General features: G+C 40.6%; 1 protein-coding gene across 7 annotated transcripts in view; it reads left to right on the top strand.

Moving 5' to 3' along the window:
• CALD1 (caldesmon 1) overlaps positions 1-19,948 on the top strand; it is a 173,426-nt gene that overhangs the window by 52,113 nt on the left and 101,365 nt on the right. For all 7 annotated transcript variants that reach the window (XR_013182254.1, XR_013182255.1, XM_077178139.1 and 4 more), the window contains one exon: positions 14,199-14,292. The gene's annotated coding sequence lies outside the window, so the exon portion shown is untranslated. The remainder of the gene's footprint in view (positions 1-14,198; positions 14,293-19,948) is intronic.

The following is a 19,948-nucleotide window of genomic DNA, read 5'->3' as shown; positions in this document are numbered from 1 at the left end:
GCTGGGAATCAGTCTTTGGATTGTGCAAAACTTGTGAAAAGCCTCATGTTGCATTGTCTTTGTGGTGTTTGGTATTTCAGTAGAAGAAAGGGCAAGGGAAAACTGTTGCAAGAACAAGATCCAGGAGGTGTTCTCACCCTTCAGACCAGCTGGACAGGCATAATCCTGTAGTTCCTCTCTGGTACAGAGTGACCCCAGGATTTTTGCTGCACAGCCATGGTAGTTTGTATTGTTAAGCCTGAGCATCTCTCCAGCTGAATCTCACTGCTCACTTTCTTGAAAAGATTTCTGTTCTGGTAACTGAGCTGGCTACCTTCACATGGGACATCTAAAGACATCCCAAAGGAATCAGAGCTAATGATCTGATTGCCCTAATGCTCCTGGTGTGGAGGTGGGAGAAATGGCAGAAATTCACCATGGATCCTATAGCCTGTAGTGCTCAAAAATGAACAGAAACCCCCATTGGCACAAGCTTTTGACTACAAGAGGACTTGTCCTGTGTCACCACACCTCCCTCATGCCATGGTACTGAGATTTCCCTCTGAATTTAAGTTGGAAAAAAAGCTGATTTTTCTGTCATTGTTCTACAGCCAAAATAGTCACCAGCACCATGTCACTGTAACAAGATTTTAGGCTGTACAAGCAAACATGAGGAAAAAAGCTCATTTTTCTCTTCTTGAAAAAAGTACTTCACATAATCCATAGTGAACAGTGTGTATGGCTTTGAGAGAACAGTTTATATCCATTCTCTCAAAATGGAAGGGATTCCAAGCAGAGAAAATCACTATGTTGAAGGAGAGGCTACTTTGATTTATGTCATCTTCAAAGTGTTTGGACTTCCAGTCACACTCCAAGCTCACAAACTGAAATAACACTATCTGCCCAGGGATTTGTCAGGGCTCAGCTGCATCTGTTCAGCATTGTACTTCTCATTGAAGTAGTGCAACTTTCTCTTCCTAGGAGAAGCTGTTTGTCTATTAGCCAAAAGGCTGCAGTTGTAAAGGCAGGATTGAACTGGTGAAATGATATGCGTGAGGTTTTTGGTTTAGGGTTTTTTGTTTATTTCGTTTATTTTCTCTTCCCCCCCTTTTTCTGCCCCAAAGTTTACATTGATGGTGTGATCCATTATTGTTTGGCTGTGCACACGTCACCAAGGTGTGCAGGGTACCAAAGAGAGCAAACCAGCCCACCACTGCTATGTCTGCCTTTGTATTGAGGCAGGTATTTACAAATGGAGACAAATCTGTCACATAACTAGAAATTTATGATAGACAGCTCTCTCATGAATGTCTGTCTGAAATTCTGTTAGATCTGGCTTGAAGGTGGAAGAATGGCAAACTCTTTGGGGGCTGAGAAATCCCTGTGTCTGCATTAACTCCATGGAGATGTTCATGTGTTACCTTCAGGGATGTTTGGTCAAGCACAGGAGATCTTGTTGCAGTTCTAGAGGGACACCAAAGATATTCCTGCTGTTTTGTGGGCTGAGAACAAGACAATACTTGGGACTTGTCTGAAGCTTCCTCTGTTTTCTATAGCCTCCTCTTCCCTCCATTATTTTAAATGATTTAGTTGTCATTTATGTCTGTATAAAGAGGCCCTTCAGCCTGTGTAAAATGTGTGCTTTGGTTCTGGCTCAAGCAAGGAAGCTGACACCCATGGATTTGCTGTTTCTGGAGAAGGCAGCAGTTCATCATCTTCTGCCACATTTGTCACTGCCCTCTCTCCCTTTTCAGAGCATACCATTGAAAGAATTTGACAGAAACCAGTTTTGTGTTTCTAGGAAATGAATAATTTGTTTCTTTCAGAGAAAGTGGCCTTTTTTTTTTTCCTGTAAAGAAAACCAAATAATACTACCAAAAAAGCTGTTTCACTGTTTGACGCACTGGGAGGCCCCCATGTAAGCTTTTCAGTCACAGAACATATCTGTGGCTGTAGAAGTTATTTTCTTTTTTTTTAATAATGAGCCCTTTGTAAAATGAGAACAGAAATCCCTCCTTGTTTCACAGGTTTATTGTGAGAGTGAAAACTTTGAATCGCTCATGATTGCAGTGGGAATCCTATGCATACCACAGACAGAAACAAAAACTGCAATGTGGTTGAATGTTTTCTAGAAGCGAGGAGAAATATATTTGTGATTGTGTAATGCAAGGAACCATGGAGATTTAGCCAGGTGAAGAGCTAATAAAGTATTACCTGAAGCCTTCTCTGTGTGGAGTTTCAGCTGTGTTTTCTTCATGCTGGAATGCAGCTCTTTTCATTTCCCTCAAATATGCACAGAGCAAAGCCATGAGTGGGACTGGGGATTTGCTACTAGAAGGATCACTATAACTACTGTCCAGTTCTGACACCCTGGATGGAAAATTCAGAATATTCAGACATGAACTGGAGGTCACCCTGTGCCTAAGAGGGCTGCCAGAGCTGCCACTGCTCTCAGCAGTGCTCTGCCCAATTCCTGCAGCACAGAGCTGCCATTCCAGGCATTGCTCTGCAGCACTGAGCTCGATGGGAAAGAGTCAAGGAGGAATGATGGAGGCCAGTCCAAATTCCACTGGAGGAATCCCTAGATGATGATAATTTTTTTAGAAGGTTTCTGATCTCTGGGGGGTAGTAGTCAAAATTAGAAAAATATCTGAGATGATGAATGGCCCAGAGGAGAACAATCTAATTGTTCTGATGAAAGCTGTTTGGTAGACTAAACTCAGAGCTGCAGCACCAGCCATTTAACTTCTCAAACCCTCATGCTTCTCTTCCCCCCCCCCCCCCTTTGATTACCTATTTTTAATCTCCTGTTTTTGGACACACAGGTAGAATGAGCCCTGTTGCAAGAAGTATTTGTTACCATAAGGCTTTTTGTGCACTCCTCCTATCTGACAGTTCATCAACAGAGATCCTTCTCTGCTGGTGTGTGGGCCTCTTTAGAAGTCACAAAATCATGCAGTGCAGATTATCTGCCTTTTTGGTGCCTGAAGAAGGGATGAGCATCACTGAGGATCCTGTATGTACTAAATATATATTCTAAATATAAAAGAATAATGTCATAATGCCTTGAAGTGACACCATGAAGTTGGAGGTGCTGTAAGAGCTGCTCTGGGCCTTGGTGCAATGGACTTACCCAAGTGTATTGCTAAATCTGTCTTGTTCCCTTTGTGCCAATCATTCTGCCCATCTTTTTCACCTTCTTTGATGCCTGGGTGTCACTGCTTCTCTTTTGTTTTTAACATCTTTCCATTGCTTTAATCTTCCAGGTTCTCTTTCATCCTTGTGTTGTGTGTTCTGGGTGTGTTTTTATCTGAATCACAGTGCAGATTTTATTCTTCCTGTCAGCTTTTTTCACTGATCTACAGGTGGAAATGTTATTTCAAGTATTCATAAAGGAGATTTAAGCTGTGATAGGTGGTGAGACCTAATAAATTTAAAAGCATTGGGGTCTGCAGAGACTAGAGATCCTCTCTGTGACTTAGACCAAAAGAAATGAACCTAAACTGGTGGTACCTTCATGTCCTTGTCACAATGGGGCAGTTCTGATGGAGCAGGGTTCTGCCATTCCAGATAAAGTTATCCTGCTCTCAGATGGGAGAAGTGTTAACTTGGCTCCCACAGTGTGGATGAATACAGACAGCATTTCTGCTTCATTCACAGATTTTCAACAGGGCTGGGAAAGGAAGATGGAGAATATTCAAATAGAAATGTGCTTTGAACTGTGGTTTTGTGTATTGCAGAATAGGAGAAATTAGTGGAGTGGGTGGCTATTGTTTAGTTTTGTGTATTTCAACAGTTTAAAGATCAAGGAAATCCCGATTTGCCTGACAAGAGGCTTCTGTTTTTAAATAAGAAATACATAAAGTTTACGTATCAATCTTCTTGAATACCACTTGGTGAATGAGTTCTGATGTCCATATGATACTTTTGCTGTTTATCAATCTAATGTGACCCTTATTGAAAGGTTGCTTTAGACAAATGGCATCAAGACACAAAATTAATAACCTCTTTGTGAGTGTTGCTAACAATGGGAGCTGGCAGTAGACAACATCAACTAGTTTCCCATGAGAAACAAAGAAATATCAAAGGGCTGTAAATAGCATTTTCTGTTTGCCAGATGAAGAGGGGACATGTGGATGCTTCTGAATGTTTTGCCCATTTTGGCACATGCTTGCATTTTCAGTGGCTTTAGCTGCTTGGTCTGAGATCTAAAAGACAAAGTAGTGCTGTTATATGGTGAGAGAAGCCTCCCAGTCTTTTAAAACAGCAAAATCACTGTTATTCTTGCTGCTGTGGCTGTTTTTCTGAATAAGAAGATGGCATTTCTTAGTTTATTACAACTCTTTCCCTCTAGACAGGATATTCTGCCTTCCCCTTGCACTTTTGAGGCTTATTTTGGTTCCCCTGTCCTGCTCAGAGTTCATCATTGTACCCTCCCTCCTGTTTGAGAGGGGATGGAAGGAACCTCCCAAAGCTTTTGCTTGAGTTTGGTTTTTTAGACTGAGCTGTTGGAAGCCTTGAAGAAAAACAAAAACGCTGTGAGAGTGATAATAGAATCCTCCTCAGTAGGAAGAATTAGGAAGTTTCTAATTTGGTAGTCAGAGTCACCCTACCTAGAAAAGAAAGTTTAACTGAGAAGCCTCTCTGACTTCTCCATGTTTCATGTAACCCTTAGACTTTGGCAGCAAGTGACCATCTGAGAGATAAAACCATCCCTCCAATCGTGTGTAATTCAACTAAAATCTATTCTTGAAGGAAATTGGTGTAAAACTCAGGGAGGCTGAAGCTTAGCATGGGTAGGGTCTGCCAGTGCCAACTTATTTGTCTCACTGAATTTCTCTTATTTTCTAATCCCATTTTGTGTTGCCACATAGGAGTTAATGTTCATAGAATGTTTCAGAGTCATGCTTTGATGCTTGGATAACCAGAATTCATTCTGTTGTGTACTGCTGGTCACTAAACTGTTGAGTTATTTATGTTTTGTTGAGATGAGGAATAACATTTCATTTCCAAAGGCCTTGTCTTTTTCTTTTTTTCTTTCTTTTCTTTTATAGTTTGGGCACCAATGACTTGAACTCTGACTAGTTGCAGTAACATTTATTTGTGAGCCAATGTCCTTGAGACAAAACAAACACATTGCTTTGCCTAATGTGGTTATCTTTCCTATTCCAAAAAATATGCAAAGCATAAAGAAAAAGGTTTTGCAAGCTCGTATCCTCTTTCTCCTGTGTTTAGTGTTGCATGGCAAATAATATGCATTATGGTATTTAGTTAGCTAAGCTTTTGCTCTGTGGTCAACCACAAATTTTCTTTGGAGTCAATGGAAGATTCAAATACTGGAGGAATCTGGATGTGAGTCAGCACATACTGACCAGAGCTGGGTGAAAAATGATTTCTGTCTTTATATTTTCATTAATTCAAAATCTTTCTGAAAACTCATTGGGATGCATAGAAGCAGAGTGTTAAATAGAAAAGCATAAAGAGACACACTTCCAGTCTAATCTATTTTCAGATCTCCTTGCAAGATTGAAGGTTGAAATGCCCCTCTGTGCAGCTGGGGGTGAATATTGAGCCTTTCTCTTGTGAATATGTGAGTGCATTTGCTATCCTGTACTCTGCTGCTGCTGGTCATGACTCTCTTTATAGTTGCTCTGCACCTAATGAATAATTAAATAATAATTTTCCCTTTTTCTTGTAATGGAAGCTGGAGTGATTCCAGACAGTCCAGGCAGGAAACAATCCCACTCCTGAGCACCCTTTAAGTTGATGATGTGATGGTACTTACCTGAGATTCAGGATGTACATGCACTTATTTTTACTTACACCTTAATTCTCTTTTCTCACCCTTTAGCTTAGTGCCTAATTATTAGATAGCTCTTTCTTTGATTCAACTAGAACTGATGTATTTGCTCAGTTGAAGATGGATATTTCTACAGAAAACATGCATATCATTGGTCTGGTTTGGAGAGGTTTGCCCCCTCGACTCCTATGTGTTTTATCAGAACAATTGCAACTGCCTCTGGATATGTATTTCATATGAGTAATGGCCTAAAACATCTTAAATAAAATGTGTAACTAGAAAAGCAGATGGTGAATGAGAAAATAGGAGTTGGTTATGCCTGATAAGATTCTGAAATGTGATGTGGAAGCTGTGTAGAGAAGAGCTTGGTAGCAGAAACCTTCTCTGAGGTCAGGCATAATAAAAGCACACAAGAAATGTGAAAGATGAATGAATGAAAAGCTGTGGGTAAAGAGGATAATGAGGTAGCCAGCCTTTAAAAATAGTTAACCTTTGAGTCCTTGGAATGTGTGAAAATGCTCAACTGAGTCTTTGGATGCTTTGGTTTTTCTCTGTTAAGTGACTCCACACTTCTGTTGTGAAATGAGGACTGCAAAGAAAAAATGTAAGATCTTTGTTGGTCTTGGACACAAATTTCATAAAAAGTAGCACAAACCCTTAACCAGATGTGAGCAAAAGCTGCTTTAGTGTTAAAGAGAAGCAAGGCTGAACTTGGAAGGATGAACATGGCTCTGCTGAAACCTTCACTAGAAGGGCTGTCCAGACAGGGTTTTTACCCTTCACACTTTAGTGCACTTTAGTCATGCATATTTGTACAGCTAACATGGACCTCAGCAGCAGAGGACAAAATAATGAACAAAATTAAATTGTAGTCTGTTTTTAATCCAAGAGGCATTGCTGTGAGAGAAAGAGAATGCCTTACAAATAGGTGGTTCTATGTGGTGCTGCAGATTAAGCTAAACTTTGACCATGTTCTTTTTTGCAAAATCTATAAATACTTTTTTGGAGGGAGGAGGAGGGGACAGGGAGGGGAGGAAGGTTATGAGGGGAATGAGAATGAAGTAAAATAAAATTCCTTTTTTTTTTTTTTAATGGAATGCTAACCAATCCCTTGGCAACAAAGGCTATGTTTATTTTTAATTAAAAAATAACATAGCTGGGTTGACTTCAGTTTTCCCAGCTGCTATTCTTCCATCACAACAGCTCTCTGGCCTCTTTTCCCTTGCTGATTTCTTTCATCATTTGCACTTAGCTTGTATGTGTTACATGGATTTTATGTAATATTTCCTACCACTGAAAGCAAGACTAACAGTCTAAACAAGTAGCTGGGGCTCAGTCATCTTGATTTTCATCTGCAGTACCTGAGCTTGCCCTTCCTTTTGGAAAAGTTATAGGTGTGACCAAGGTAACTTTTTTTCCATGAGCACATTCCTTGCTGTTTATATGAGGAGAGATTCAAAACTGCATTTTGAAGTTATGACTTGTAGTTCATTAAAATAAATGGAGTGGGTTTGGCAAAGCTCAGGTATCACTGAGCACACAGGTAGTGTTTGAAGGCTGACAGGCAGCCTTGGTGGTTTTCCTCTAGATGATGGATTGCAAACTGCCAGGTTTTGTTTGCACAAGGAGTGAAAAGTTAGAAAATGGACAGTGCTTGCCATGCCTTCTCCTGCAGCTTCATTTCCCCCATTCATGGGGCAGAACAGGAAGAAGTCAGGGTGATGATCCATTTTTCAGCACATGGTGACAAAGCTGGGTCCTTATGGTGCCCATCTGTAACAATCAGTCTGCTCTCCTGAGCAGACTAAAATTTCAGTATTTGTGTAGACATCTAGAGGCTCTTGAGTGTTCAGGGCTATCTGCTCCTTTCTGCAGGCATTTTTAAGGTAATTGAAGTTGAGATAGTAATGCTGCAGCCTTAAAGGGTTGGTATAGCGAGAATGTGAACAGGAGTGAGCAAATAAGGTGGAGAACAATAGAGTTGAGGGAAAGCAGGAGAAGAGCAGAGGAGAAAATGGGGCAAAACCATCCAGATGTGATGCAAACAAGATGCACAAAAACTTCTGAGATGGAGTAAGTGGATCTGAACTACTTTATCCTGTGAGGAAGGTGCTAGGGAAGGGGATGTAGAAAGTGAAGAGGATAATTTTTTTCCCCTTCTTCTCTTCTTCCATTTCAAAGTTTCTGGAGGATGGTACAGCAAACTGGTGTGTGCTTCCTGTGGGAACTGGAATGCTGTGTCCTCCCCTATTTTTTGCAATGGAGCAGCATTGGCTCATTTCCAATTTCTTCCTTTGGAATGTAATGCATTACCCCGTGTAAAGATGGCTTATTTGAGATAGTACTTAAAGATTTGACAATTATCAAATAAAACACAATGCTTGTGGTCAACTTAATCATTTGTCCAATGTCTTTATAGGTGATTAGAGAATTGAAATCTTCTGAGCTGAGTGATGCTGGGAAAACACTAGATTGTCTTAGCAGGAAGGAGGTGGGAATTTAGAAAGTAAAAGTTAGTCTGAACTAAAAGCTGAAATAAATCCAAAAGAAAAGAAAGTGGAACCAAATGTTTCCCTCCACAAAATTTGGGAGCACTCATTCTTAGGGTTTAATTTTGACTCCTTTTAGAAACCTTCCCCGAGGACCAACCTAGAAACTGGAAGCAAACCTTTTGCCTCGTGGGGAGGGTGTTCTCCGGGGACTTTCTGCTACCCTATCTCCAGAGAAAAACCCATGTGAAGGGAAGCCACAGAAGAGGTTCACATGAACCTTCCCTGCTGAGGGAATGCCTTCATTTGCACAAAGCTCTTTTCTGAACTCTTTATTTTTTATGGGAGCTGTGAGCTCCAGGATCCACAAATAGAAACTTTTAGTGCTGGCACTAATCCTGTCAATCAAAATTCTTCTCAGAAATGCCATTAATTAAACTTCCCTGAAAAGGATACAGCTCACAGAATTTTCCCTGCAGCCCGCTCTCTCCCATTCCACTAGTGTGTTTCCGTGCAATAGCTGAAGATGACACAGAAGAGGAGAAAATCACAGCTTTCATGAGAGACCTTTTTGTTGTTTCAAATTTTTTAGCTTACTCTGTTTCTTTTGAGAAGATTGTTTTATTTGAAATGTCGAATGATGCTAGCAGCTGTCAAAATATGCTTTAAAGCAGGCAGTTTCCATTTACTGTCTGTTGAAAGAGACTATTTTTGAATTATTATGCCGTATTTTTTATGGATTATTAACAACTTGGATTAGAGCTCTGAGCTTTCTGGAACCCTCTTCTGAAAGGGACAGCGAATTTGCAAGGAATTTGGGACTTTTTTATGAGCAGTAAAGAGTTCCCCTCAGAAGCACGTTCTGTAGCAGACATGCCTGTATCCACTGCCAGTGATGTAGGGGAGCTCATGTTCAATTTCCAGATTAAAAACAGGGATATCACCAGCTTTGGCTTTTAAATTTTAAAATGTTTTCTCTTGCAAACACAGAGTTTGAGAGGGGAGTGCTCCCCTTCAGCTGGCTTTTCCTTGCTGTGCGTGTCGCTGCTCTGTTGGCAGCGACGTTTAGTGAGGACAAAGGGCTGCTCTGGAACAGGCCTGGCCTGCTCCTGCTGTCACTGATGTCCCTGTGAGAACAGCAGATCCTGCATGGAGCAGCTGAGGAGCACAGCCCTCTGTTTATTCCTGTGGTCAGTAAGTGCTGAGCAAAGCAGGAAGAGATGAGGAGTCTGGTTTTCTGCTAATGTGAATGCCACTGCTGTGTGGTTAGCAAATGGTTTCTGCTTAGTAGCACAAATGTGGCCAAAGAAGGAAGCAAGTGCTATATTTGCATGGCAAAGGATGTTGTTCCAGCCCACATCTGCTCAGATGCACACATACTTTGCTTATTTGTTAGCCTCTGCTTTCAGGAATTGCCATGCACAGATCTCACAATCTGCTTTCACTCAGTATCAGCTGTACCTAGTCCTCCTTTTGGGTGTGCTTAACCTCAGGAAGCACTTGGCTTTCTTTCCTGTTCCTTGCCAGGATGTGCAGAATGAAACCCTGCATGTAGGGCAGTCATTGTATCTGAAAGATGCTCATTTTTTGTTGAGAGAGTACCGTTGTGAATGTAAGAGCAGTGACTTTCCTGCAAAATATCAGTGTGTCCTGCTACTGTCAATGTACTACTCAAGTCAGTGTAAGGATAATTGGCATTTTAGGATGGTGGAGGGGAAATTTGTCATTTTCTGAAGCTTTGATGAGTTTCTTATTAGAAGGATCTTAGATCTTCCCCTTCCCTTCTGCCATACTGCTTTCTCCTTCACAAAACTTTTCCCCCAGGACGTGGCTGCACCCCTCTGGGAGGTGGAGCTCAGGTACAGCAAACTGTGTTCAGCAGAGCATGTAAATGTGTGTTTAGCCTGAAGCCAGTAGGATTTGACTGTGTTTTTTTAATTTAACTCAAGCATATTGCTTGAGGAGTTTTTATTCACTTTGAACTGTTGTTTTGTGCTGATAAGCTGTGTGCAAGTGTCTGGTGAGCAGCTCACAGGTGTGAGCACACCTCCCCTTTCTAGGTCATGATAGAAGACAAATTCCTTGGGCAGCTTTTTTGGGTATCCTAGTGATGGATGAGTTTGAGGCTTCTTGTCCCCTCTCTGCTGGCAACACTCAGTTGCCAAATTTTGTATTGGAAGCCTTCTTCTTGCACATAGCATGTCCAAGGAAAAGCTTTAAGTGCTCCCTCTATGTCTCCCAACATAAATAAATTACATGACAACAGTGACAACATAAAAATCAAAAGGAGAAAAGTAGTTCTGGAAGAAGTGGGTATTCAAAGAAATATTTCACCTAGATTATTTTTTAAAAAAGGTGGTTTCCTGCTGTCATTTTCATGACTCAAGGGAAAAGAAATAATTTGCACAACAGCTAATATTGAAATCTATGGATAAAAATTCCTAGCTGTAACTGGGGTGAGATTCAAGCTTAACAGCCACTCTATGGCTGTCACACACTGTGACTCTGTCACCATGGGAGTGGGGACAGATGACAATAAAAACAACCAAACCAGAGTCTTCTTAAAGGTGCCAGTGAAAGGACAGCACTTGAAAGTAAAGAAAATCCATTTAGATGTAGGGAAGAACTTTATTACTCTGACAGATGAACACTGGAACAGATTTCCAAGAGAGGCTGTGGTGTCTCCATCCTTGGAAATACTCAAACCCCAACTGGACCTGGTGCTGGGGCAGCCTGCTTGGAGCAGGGAATTGGACTAGGTGATCTCCAGAGGTGTCATCTAACCTGAACTATTCCGTGATTGTGTGAAATATTTGCTGTTTTACTGACTAGAGGATGACTCCTTTTATCTAACAAGTTGCAAACTCAGAGTGCAGTAGGTAGACTGGGTTACCTCCTTTGTCACAAAGAATACTCAAATGCACTTCTCAACTACTCTTTATGTTCCCACTCTTTCCTACTGATTTAATTTCATTTTCCTAAGTGGGACTGAAACCCAGGTGTGCTATTTCCCAGACAGCTTTTTAACCACCTTGCTGTCAGCGTTGGGATTGCTCCATTGTATGGGATGCAATGCTGAATGCTTTGTGTGCATACCAGAGCTAGCTGGGCACTAGGTGAGTGAGGACTGTGTCACAGGATTTTTTTTTCAGTGTTGGCAGCTGCTGAACCTAATGGAAAAAGGCTGCCATGGAGATCTGTAAATATATGGATTCCACCTTTGACTCAGGCATTCTGGAAGTCACAAGCTGCCGTAGAGTATGTGTGGGAAGCACCATTATATACTTTCCCTGTCCCTGTGTTCTACTCTAAACATCTGATACTGATCACTGCTGGGATCTCTTGGATAAAATGGAATACCTGCAACACAGAGTTTGATAACTAGGCCCCGTAACTTTATTTCCATCCAAAACTGCCAGGTGTAATGGAACCAGGTTCATTAACAGAGCAGGGGGGAGTGAAATCATGCTTTTCTTTGTGTGTGTATGCGTAAATTTTTAATAGCCCTCCCCAACCCACATTTGAATGTCACAGGTCAACTGTTGAGTGACCTTGGACAGGATTTGTTTTCTTCAGTTTTTATAATCAAGGGAGCAGCAATTCCTGAACTTCTTAAGCCACAAAGTACTTCTGATGAAGCATTTTTAAGAACTTCTGATAAAAGCAGTTCAGTTATTAAAATTGTGTTTAATGACTACTGTCCTGTGTTATCTGAGAATCTATGATTCCCAGAATTCCCACTGGGATAACAGTGCCCATGTTAGCTGGAAATTGAGTGTTGAATGTGCAGTGCTGGGTGTGTGCCAAGGTTTGGGGTGCTTTTAATGCCATTGCACAAATGAGAGCAGAACATGAACCCAAAGTTTATGGTCAGGGGAATTCGAAGGACTGAAGAATAAGGAAAAATGGTGCCAATTTTACCACTGAAGATTACAGCCCAAAGTGTGTCCAAACCTGAGGGATGTTTGTTGGATTGGAGGGTTTGGATTTATGGAGTCTGTTTTTTGACCTGGGCCTGAACTTCCTTCACGCTGAAGTTGTATGGAAATTACCTTTTTGTTAAATTGTTCATAACCCTTCATAGTCAGCTTACAATGGAATTGTGGTGGGAGACAATCTCTTTTGGAAGGCAAACATTGTGAGAGAATATTTCAGTCATTTTATTGATAGCACCAATTATGTTGAACTTGATTCAGAAAAGTGTTGGTTTAGAACAAAGCAAATACAAGGAGAGCAGCAGAAAAAGTCTTCATGACTGTTGGAAAAAAATGGAAATATTTTTGGGGGTTGTGTCCATTTTAGAAATCTTGAAGAGATTGAAAGAGAACAAATGGTCTGAGGCAGAAAAGGGCTTTTGGACCCAGGACCCTCCAAAAGCATAATCTAAATGTCTTGAAGTTATTCCTGCTGAGAGTCAAATGGGGCACATTAAACCATAGAAATGAGCAAAGTAAGATTTTCAATTTAGTGGAAAAGTTAGAATTGATTCAGTGACCTGGAAGGGCCTTGTTATTCATGAGTTGAAGCTCTGGACTGACAGAGCCTGGCCTGCTCTTGCTGTGAGCAGGTGTAACCAGGGAGAGGAAGAAGAAGATTTAAAGTTCTTGTTGTTATTTTCAACCCTGAAAATCAGGGTTGTTTTCTTACACTGTTCTTTTTTCTTAGGTGAGATGTGCACAGTAATGCTCAGCATAAAATTGGGGTTGAGATCTCTTGAGTCTAGTACTGAAACTCCTAATACATGGGATCAAATTCCTGCCTTTGGCCACCCAGTCTTTGCAATAATGTGAATTAGTGATAGGTGTCTTAAAACTTAGAGACCAGACTGTAAAATTGTTGTTGAAATTACAGAAGAGCCATTTATAGTGAGTCCTCAAAAATCTGAGTTTCCAGTGAATAACCAGAGATGAATGCAAGTACCAGCCCCATGCTATTATCTTAAAATGACTGAAAATAGGTTGATTTTTAAATAATCCGTTTCCTCTGTTGGCAGCAGATGTTCAACATGAAGGTGTTGGGCACTAAAGAGAACAGACCACTAGAGGCTCTCTGAAGAAAGCTTGCAGTTTTTATTTTTACTCTGGTGTGTCTGTACTCTACCAAAGAAGTAGCTGAATGCAGAGGGAAAAATACCCCAGTTCACTGAATCTTGTTCTTTCTGCATTTTCTGGTGTCTGTTGTGGGTTTCTACCAGGTCACCCAGAGATTGTTCAGGGTGGGAAGCTTATTCCAATGCATGCAACCCTTTTAGGGAGCCACCTAATATTCTCAGGGAGCTCTTCCTCACATACCAAGAAGTTTTGAGTGTCATTGGCTCATTTCAAGTTGATTGCTGTTTGTATAATCATCTCAGGGTTTCTTTTTTCCCTCCTGTACCTTTACTTCTGCAAGATGAATTCAGTTTGCCTGTAGAAACTAATTGCTATGAACTCTTTCCCCAGTTTGACTTTTAAGTTTGGTTAAACTGAATAGTTTTGTATCCTCTACAGACTGTCATCTTACTGTTTATCTGCTTCTGCAGAGTACTTTTTTGAATGTGTCTTATACTGCAGGGAATATCCTATATCCTTAGGGGGGTGGGCTGGAAACCTGTCTGTGCTGTGAAAATTCACTGTTGGTCAGACAAGATGCTTCATCTTGTTCTAACAACAACAATCTGTATCAACTTCACTTCTTTAGGATATTTTAGTGACTGATCTGGTTAAGAGGTATTGGGAAATCAAAATCTCCTTTGTCAAATTGTAATTTCTAGAGCTCTGAACAGTGGGTTTTCTTGGTGTCTTAAAGCTTTTAAAGTTTTATTTCATTCCTAAAAAACACCTGACTTTCTAGGAGTGTCATTAAAGAAGACTTTACCAAAGAAAAATGAAGAATGCAGAGTAATTATGCCTTTGCTAAATAAGGTTCTTTCTTTTTCTATTTTTGTGTAGAGTTCACCTCGTTTTTCTGGAGTCGTCATTTTGATTCATCAAGCAGCTGGTTTATTACTGAAAAGCTCAGAATATTTCCTCTGATTGCCTTCCTGTGAGTATGATCAAAGAAGTTACCTCAGACTTCCTTTCCTGTGGTATTCAGAAGCTGGGAGGTTTATTTGAGGCTTTTTTTTCCTTGTGTGTTTTCTTATTTCTTTGGAGGCTGATCCAAATTCCTGTGAAAATCAGTGGAGAACCCTGCAGCAGACCCCTGGCTTCTGTCCCTCTGGTGTCACTGACACCAGTGACTACTTTGTTCAGAGTTTATAGTAGATTTTTAAAGCATTTCAGGTGGAATTTTACCTTCAACTCAAAAATAATTGTGTTTTTCAGTAATTATTTTGTCAGTGTATGGCCATTCTTTTAAAAGTTGTTTCTCCACTTGATTTTAGCAGTTTTTTCTTGCAGTGGGAGTCTAAAATCATATTTATTTGTGTTATGATCATATGCTGGAGTGCTGCTATCCTGTTGTGTCTTCTTTTTAGAGCAAGCAGTCTCTGAGAAGTATGTGAGAGACCAAGTAACTGTGTTTACTGACCATTTACAACATGGAACACTTGGACATTTTTTTTTTACAAACATTGTTCTTTCACTGCCAGAACAAGTGAGGGCTCACAAACCATTTAAAGGAAGTGTTTATAATGTGTGTAAACTTTAGCCCCTCAATATACGGAAATTCCAGGCTGGAGACAAACTCTGAACTGGCTCTAAAGTTTAAGGCAGTGCCTGTGACAGCAGAATGATGGGTCAGAAATATTGCCCCAGCATTGAGTCAGCCCCCTTAAATACCATCATCTTCAGTCAATTCAGGGTATAAGGAGCTGCTGGTCACTGGTGGGGGACCACTTTCTGTGCCTGGGCCTCCTCTGCCCCTCTTTTTTTGGCAAGAGCAGTGTGGAGGAGGAGACACACACAGCAGAAGGCTGGACACTGCTTGCCTTGCCTTTCATCTCCAGCAGCCTTCCCTCCCCATCAGGACTGCTGGGTCTGGGCCCATTTCAGCTGGTTTTGTCATCATCCTTGGGGAAGCAAATTTAACTTTGTCTGCACTTCTGGGAAGGTTTGTGCAAGTGCTGAATGGGCTGATAATCGTTGCAGGCTGTTCTCTGCCCTGGTTGTTGTTTTGCAGTTCTGTGTTACTTTCGAGCCTTCGGTGGGGGGAGTGTTTAAAACTGAAGCCAGATGCAATCTGGTATTTCCAGTTGTAGGAAATGCTGATGTTTCAAAATTAGGATTTCTTTTCAATTCAGAACCAGCCAAACTGTTGTGGAATTTCCCATGGAACACTTCTTCCCATGAGATGTCTAGCTTAAAGTTCCCATATGCTTCCACAAGTAGTGCGTTTATGAGGTATTTAAATTCCTTAAAACTATGAAGCCAGGCGAAGGAGGCCATACTGTTCAAAAGCAAGTGGGGTCATAAATGTAAGTCCTTTTTCCCTATGCTAAGGATGGGATGTTCAAAGAGAGCAGTGACTGCCCTCCAGAGTGTTTCTGATACCTCAGCAGTTGGATTTGTGTCTGTAGACAGGTGTTGAAAGAAGGCACTTCAATCCCTCAAAACTGAGGCTGAGCTGGGGCTGGTTCCTTATTTTGGTTCATAAATTGCATCTGAAAATCTGTTCTCTAGGGACTGAGTCATCTTCTCCAAGTGTAGGATGCAGGGTGAATGTCACCTCTCATGATGAAGTCCCTCTGGTGTTTGCCCAGCACTTGTCAAGGTGACAAAAGAATTCTGTCACAAGAAAGTAAAGTAAAATCTGATAATATTTTCCATACTTAACCTCCACTTTCACATGGCAAAGCTGGCTGAACAGGGGGATGGATTTTAGGGGATGTGAATTAAAAATACCATGGAATAGGTCATTAGTTGCCTTTAAAAAATCATTAAAGCAAGTGTTGTGGACCAATACACTCATTTGGAAAGGAAAAAACCAGCATTATCTCTGTGCTAGAAATGAGATACATTTCTATCTGAATATAAAGGGCAGCAACAGTTTAGTATTATCATGACAGTCCTGTCAAGTCTTCTGTTAGTTTTTGAGTACAGTCAAACCTGAATTTGGAAGGCAATGTGACATGCTTATATGAATTACTTTCAAGAATAAGTGCTACCCTCAAAGGTCAAGGTTCAGAGTCACTGGGTAGGGATGATTGGTTTTTATTTTCCCTTGGAAATGTTTGTTTGGTTGAAAGATGTTTGCCATTAGGAAACATTGTGTAACAATGGGTTTGGTCAGCTTCTCCTAAATAACCATTTAGGAGAAAAGCATTTTTGTAGTGTCTCTGAATATATTTTCTATGGCTTTGTGTGGTAAAGTTAGATGGACATAGGGTCTTCCTTCTCTCATCCATCCTCTCTGCTACTTGGAAAAGGAGGGGCAGAACTCAATCTTGCCCAAGTTTTCCTGTAACTTCTCGGACCTCAAGTGACCTCTGAGTACAGCTGGGGCATTTTTTGGGCAAAGCTCTTTTGTGAGAGATGAGAGCCTGGTGGGTTTTGTGTGGCTGAGGTGGTGTTACAACTGTTTGGAGTGACTGTAAACAAAGCCAGAGCATCATTTAGATATAAAAAGTTATTCTTCATTTAAAGGTAAACCCAAACAAGTCATCCTGTTGTGACTCATCCCAAGTTCTGGATGAAGAACAGGTTTTGTTTTCCAGAAATTACACCACCTAGGAAGTGTAAAATGGACACACTGGGTAGCTGAAGAGAAATCTGCTTCTGACAGACTGTGCCTTGTCAGAGGTTTAAGAACATTTGAAAAAAAAAATATTAAAAAGATTCTGAACAAGCAGAAGGATCATATGTAAGGGCAGAATCACTGCTGTGCTTGGGGTGAAGAGAGTGGAGTTGATGATTTGCATCTTCTCAGTAGGTAGGGAGCAGATCCAGCTCACTGGAGAGGAGGTGGCAGGAATGTGCTGCACTTTGGCCCTGCTCACTGGCAGGGAGTCCATCAGGGAGCAGTGACAAGCAGAAGCTGTGTCTTTGTCCTCTGTGCAGTATTGCCCTTCTAAGTCAGGCAGTGCAAGCGCTGAGGGAAAGACAGGCTGGGAGCTGGGGTTCTTCAGTCTTCATTGAGAACTGCTCTCTCTCAGCTCCATCACAATGAGCTCTCCTGTCACTTAAAACCTGCATTTCTGTTGCTGCTGCTTTGGACTTCCCAGGGCCGTTGTTGGCTTGGTGTGTGTAACTTCACAGAGCACACCAATCTCTCTCTGATAAATGGGGCCAATTGTTCAGAACCCTGATAATGATTACATTGTGCAGCATTGCAGACTTTCCTTGCCCACAGTTTGGTGATGCTTGCAGATCATGATATGCCTTGGCCCAGTATTTCTATATAATACAGAAGTGAGAAATAGCTGAAATTTTGAAGAGTATCTTGTCTCCAGCTCATGTTGTGTACTCAGGCATTGTGCTGGGATAGCCTCAGCAGCACACTGTCATTGTTAGAGGTTGGTATGAACTGAGCTTGAACTCCCAGTCTCTGGAAGTTCCCCATGCCTGTTTTCCAACAAGAAACTGATTTTTTAAAAATTTTTTAAATTTTTTTTTTTTGCAACTTTTTCTCACGTGAGCTCTGTGGGTTTGGAACTGTTGAGTCTTTGGCCTGACTCTCACTTGCACTAGAGTCCCTTTACACAGTTAAGGCATTCTGCTACAGGGGTATTAAAATGAAAGTAGATGACATTTAATAGCTTAAATGAGAAACAGGTCCCCTAAAAAAATAAGTGAAATTGGTCTTCCCTAAATTCTTGAGTGCTGACCTTGAAAAAACTCTTACAGTCTCTGCAGGCAGACTGGAATCTGGAGAACAGATACCCCAAACTTCAAAAGATTACCTGAGGCAAGGTTTTTTCTGCTCTTCTTTTTAGGATAAAATTCTTTTCCATTACACTTAGTACCCACGTGTCTGTCTTAAAGTGCTGTTTATTTGTCACTGAACTTCAGAACTGCTGGTATAGCATTTGCACCCTTCTTTAAGATTTTTTAATTTGCTAGTTTTAATGATTTATATTTAACATGTATTTCGGTTATGTGAGCATATTAGAGACTGCTTGTATTTTGAATATTGGGAGGGCTTTTTTTTAATATGGGAGGTGATGTTTAAATATGTTTTGAGAAGGGGGGAGGCAAGAAAAGCTGTCATCCATCAACTGGCATTAAGTCCAACTTTGAAAGTTTGATACAAACTAAATCTGACTGTTAGTGCAGATATGATACAAATTAGCTGTGACTTTATGATACCAGCTGTTCCTCTGACAGGGTAAAAGGGCACATAACTAGAATAGCATCTTTTGTTGAAAGCAGGGTTTCCCTTTGTTAAATGTGGGAGCCTCAGGCAAAAAAATTGTAGTCCGTAGTTATGTGACATGTGCAGTCTGCAACATGTTCATGGAGCTCAGGGGGCTTTTTACTGATGTTTTTCAAAGTCTGGGTTATCTTAAGTGTTCTATTTTTGCTAGTTTTATCACTGAGACACAAATCTCTGTCTTTCCCTCCTGTTAAAGGTGAGAATAATCTAAGTGCTGTTTTCCTTACATGCACAAAGAAAATCCTGAATGACAAAACATGAGCAAAGTCTATGAAACTCAACATAAAATTTAATTGATTTAGTCATTTTTATTAATTGTTCTCTCATTTTTTTTCTTACCAGAATTTTCAGGGCATTTTATTCCATAAAAATCTATGTAGTCTCTAGAAAAAGTAACAATGAGCACTAACTGAGATGTCACTGCACGTCTGTGTCCCTGCTGTGTCTCTGACCTTAACACCACACTGATCCTGGCTAACTCAGGCCACAAAAAGTTGGCTGTATCATGTAAATAAGCTGAAACAATGGGATTTATGAAGAAATCAACCTAATCTTACTTCTGCCACTGGACTAAGGGCCAGCAATTTTTCAAAGTTTATTACTACAGGTACCAGACATTCTCCATTTGAATCAGTCAGGGAAGGGCAATATTAACAGTGGAGTTATGTTATTAGTACACAAATACTTAACCAAGAGTACTACAAGGAGTAACACTGAGGCTAGAACTGCCCAGAGAAGCAAAATGTAGGCTGAGTATCTTTTACACTTTCTTAGCCTCTGTGAGAGATGGTAGAGCCAACAAACCTCCTACTGAAGATGCAGAAAATAAAAAATACATGCGTGTAGAACTGTAGCAGGCATGTGAGTGAAAGGGCAGAGTTAAGTGTATTGAAAAATATTCACTTCTACTTGTGAACTTCTTGGAGTAAATTTTAAAGATAAATACACTTCAAAAGAAAAGTTGAGGATGTAATAGCTGTTGAGTTTTCATGCATTGCTGGTGATAATATGAAGCATAAAACAGAAAATTCCAAGCACTACTAAATAGGACTCAGCCATTTCTATTGCAAACATCCAATTTTACTGTCTAACATCTGTTTCTGAAATTATGTGAAGTATTTATTTAAAATGTCTTACCATGATAGTCTAAGTGACAGGAGAACATCTTGTTTTCATGAATGTGTAGAGGGGTATGTCAACAAACAAAGGTCCATACATGACATTTGAAGAACAAAACCCAACCGCAAGAAGTTCCACATTCTGTCTTGATTTTTTTTGTTGATGTAAGAGTCCCCTTAGCCAGCTTTCTCCTTATGGTTATATCCTTGCAAGCCTGGAGTATCTCCAAGGAGAGCTTAATGTATCCCTTCCATCCATGCAAGGAGGC

This window comes from Agelaius phoeniceus, chromosome 5 (assembly GCF_051311805.1).
Source record: "Agelaius phoeniceus isolate bAgePho1 chromosome 5, bAgePho1.hap1, whole genome shotgun sequence".
Lineage (NCBI taxonomy): Eukaryota > Metazoa > Chordata > Aves > Passeriformes > Icteridae > Agelaius > Agelaius phoeniceus.
The sequence above is the reverse complement of the archived record's forward strand: the minus strand, read 5'-3'. Positions and strand labels throughout refer to the sequence as shown.